The sequence below is a fragment of the Peromyscus californicus genome, unplaced genomic scaffold (assembly GCF_007827085.1).
Source record: "Peromyscus californicus insignis strain IS unplaced genomic scaffold, ASM782708v3 Scaffold_4__1_contigs__length_199733344, whole genome shotgun sequence".
Taxonomy (NCBI): Eukaryota; Metazoa; Chordata; class Mammalia; order Rodentia; family Cricetidae; genus Peromyscus; species Peromyscus californicus.
In genome coordinates this window covers 69,089,379-69,093,430 of record NW_026294562.1, presented here as the reverse complement: position 1 = coordinate 69,093,430, position 4,052 = coordinate 69,089,379, and positions in this window count along the sequence as shown.

Below are 4,052 nucleotides of genomic sequence, written 5' to 3'. Positions count from 1 at the left end.
GCTGCCTTCAAATTCCTGACACACAGGATGCCCGTGAGATAATGAGCTTTGTTTTGAACCATCAAATTCTTTGGTGTGTGCGTGTGGGGGGGTGGGGTAGGTAAGTAACCTGTTACACCACAATAAAAAGTACTCATTCCCTGATGCAAATATCCATGCCTGTATTTGTTTCTAGCTTCCAGGACTTCTGACTGGATCTCCTCCAAGGGTATCTCCCTTGTTCTTGAGCACTGAATATGAGTTCATATGTTCCTCAAAAGGTAACATGGGCTCCCTGAAGGCTAGGGGGGCTGGAGTTTATTGGGACTAAGGAAAACTTGAAAGTACTTTGGGAATAACTCAGGGTTTCCATGTCTGATCTCCAGCAGGTTTCCTCCCAAGAGGCAGGATCTCCTTTACTGCAGGGAAGGCCAAGCTTCATACCTGTGATGAAAGTCCTTCCTTACCTGATCTATCTGGTGGCCAATTGGAACGGCTGCTTCTTATTCCCTGCTCTTGAAACTAGACAAAAACTGGATAGGCCTCTTATTCCATGCCTGACTTCAGTTCCTACCCCACCCTTACTGTTAGGCAAATCAACCCCAATTTCTTTCACATGCCTCTTGAGCCCCATTCTCCCGCTCTGCAGTCAGGTTTGTTGTCGTCCTCTGGGTCTGTTCCAGAGTCCTGATTTCTCTCAAACAAGCAGCCAGATGTGGTCCCAGAGCTCTGAGAAGGGTCTATGCAAGGCCAATGGAGACCTAAAGTTGCCCTGTTGTGTGCTGGGATCTCTGCAGCAAAGACCACTAACTGCTCTGTGGAGCTTAGGCTAGTTTCCACTTTGGAAGTGGGAGGCACTACTAGCAGTTCTGGGGACCCTGCTTCTCTGGATGGCCCCCAGACTATCCCCTGCATGGTCTTGCTTGTGGCGCACACACACACACACACACACACACACACACACACACACACACACACACACACACACACAGAGCCTGGGCTTCACAAAAGGTATTTCAGCCCATTTCCTGGATCCCAAATCTGAGCTTCATTTTTCTCTATTCTGCATCCTGCTGGACATGCTTATCTGGGACCCCTTCCTCCCATTAACACTCCCTTAAACCCAGGCAGAAAAGATACCCAGACACCCAGCATGGGAAGTTTTGCCCATAATACTAGCATTCAGGAGGCTGAGATAGGAGATTGCAATGGGTTTGAGGCCAACCTGCGCTACCGTGGGAAACCTTGCCTCAGACAAACAAGAAAGACATCCAGAGGTTCTAGGGGCTGGGCCAGCTGTCCTTCCTTTAACACTCCAGTCTAGAATCTTGAAACAATCATCTCCACTAACTCCAGATGCAGCAGGACCCTTTACCATGGCCCTCCCATTTCCAATGCCAGTGAAGAGCTGACAGGTTTTCAGGATCCCTACTGACTTCAGAATTAGCTCAGGTCTCCTTCATACAGCACACAGATTCTCTGGGATTAGCACACACCCCGGCTAGTTTCTTACCCACCCTACCACAGCCTTTAATCCCACTTACATCTTCAAAAAAAATCTACCATGCTATGGTTTCCTATGTGTCCTTCCAAGACCACATTCCAGGCTCCAGGCAGTACCGGTTCTTCTGTAATGTCTTTCTACACTCTGGGCAAATGAAGACTTCCTTCTCCTGTCTCCTGTTCTATGTAGCACTGCTCATCTGAGGCTGCCCACTAACCATGGTCATGACTGTGCACACCTGTCTGCCATACAAGACAAGGATGTGTGTGTCTGGATCACTATCTGATAGGAGCACGCCTTGACCAGAGCTGACGCAGAGGACAGTAATTCCTGGTTGAGTGCATATGCCAGCCACTGTGCCGCCATGTTTCCTTGTGGATCTTTACAAATGCTCTTCTCTAATAGTTTTCTGATCCAGATTCAACAGGGGTGCTTCTCTGGAAGTGTATCCTTTGCTGAGGTCCAAGAAGATAAGTGGACAATATTTCCTCTCTCCCAAGCCACTGTCCCAATAGCCGTCCTAATTATTCTAGTTAAGGCCCATTACCATCACAAATCAAGTCAGACCTGATTTCCACAGAGTGGCAATCTGTGCATGTTTTATATTCTAAACCCCCTGATTTTTAACTAACTCTATATTACTTCTGGTACCATTTTTTTTTTTAACAGAATGAAACTCTCCTAAGGCTCCAAACAACCTCAAACTGTGTTTTGTTCTAGTAATCAGACAATGGATAAGCTTGTGGTTACTTGAGGATATTCCAACAATGGAAAAATTAGATGAGAGAGCCTGAGTCAGAATAATTTGAAACCAGAAATGTGTGTTGGTAATAACTCAGAAAGTCACATGGCAGAGCCTCAGAGACAAAATCAAATTTGATTTTTTTTTCGTCATAGCCTCCTTTATTAGAGGGGCCATTCCACCTGGTACGATGCCAAGAAACCTTACAAAATCTAGTGCTGAGAAATCAGAATCCTTCAGCATCGGGAAAATCCTGTGTCTCTTAGGGATGTGATGTAGACAGTCTTGTGTGCCTTATGGAAAAATAATCTGCAGTGGGCAGGAAGCCGTGGTGTCATTAAAGAAGACTGTTAACGTAAGGTAACCGCCATCCCTACGTCTTAAGCCATTTGGGCGCTTTTCCATCACCTGGAACGAGGCTGTGGTATCACTCTAGGTGGGGCCAGGGTGAGAGTGGGAGTCCACGTCCAGTTCCACCGTCCTGAAATACCGACAGCATGATCCAACAGTGTGGTTTTGCCATTCAAAACCACTCGCTTACTCACCTGTCTGGAGTGGGGAAGGGGATGCTTACTCATCCCCAGCAGAAGCCGCATCCCAGGCTTCCTCCTTGCCATCAGGCTTACTTCTATCAGCCACTTGGTCCTACCTGGTGGATCTCCGTCCTTGCGAAAGAACGTGTGTGTGACCCGATTGGTACACAGAGCGCCTGGTGTCACCTGCCCCACCACTTGGCCCTTTGGCCTTCTCAGGACAGACCTCTGGAGTCTAAGCAGGAAGTCAGCGTAGCTGAACCCCACTTCTGCCTTCTCCATTTTATGACCTAATTTTGTGTCCTTTTTCCTGACCTACTTTTAAGTACTATTTTTGAGAGTGAGAGAAAACTCTCTTGTATCTTAGCAAAAAAAAAAAAAAGAACAAGGAGAAAGAAAAAGAAAGAAAGAAAGAAAGAAAGAAAGAAAGAAAGAAAGAAAGAAAGAAAGAAAGAAAGAGGGGGAAGGAAAGAAGGAAGGAAGGAAGGAAGGAAGAGAAGAGAAGAGGGGCATGGAAGAAGAGGAGGAGGAAACCGGGAGCATCCCTGGACAAACACACCAGAAAAAAAGGCTGCACTAATGTTACACAAAGGGCATTTGGTGTCAAAATTATGAACACATCCATGTGAGCATACATACACACACACACACACACACACACACACACACACACACACACACACGAAGAGAAAGGGAGATGGGGAAAGAGAGAGAGGGAGAGAGACTTATTAGCTGTTTATTTTCTAAAATGTTCCTGCAGGATAGTGTTGGTGGAGAGCCCCCTCTACAAACAGAAGCCAGGCAGCTCCTGTGTATTTCCTAGACTCAGCTGCAAATGACTCTCTGCTTAGGGACACTTCAGCCAGAGGCTGCCTGTCTGAACTGTTATCCCATACTCAGCTGGTGGACTGAAAATTACATATCTGTTTTACAAGAGAGATTTATGTTCTGGACAGCAAATGGCCAGACATCCAGTTCCTGAGTGCTAGTTAAAGGCCTACCCAGCAATAATGCTATGATAATGGCAATTACCATTTAATGAGTATTTATCATGGCCCAAACACTTCACATATGTTATTTATAAACATCTCTATTGCCCTGTGAGGCAGAGACATGGTTCCAATGTTACAGATGAAAAACTAAGACTTGGTAGTACCAAGGTATTCCCAACCCACAACCAGTAAATAAAATCTGAAAGTGGGTCTCAAACCCAGGTATGCTTCACTCTGGAGCCTCTCTCTCTCTCTCTCTCTCTCTCTCTCTCTCTCTCTCTCTCTCTCTGTGTGTGTGTGTA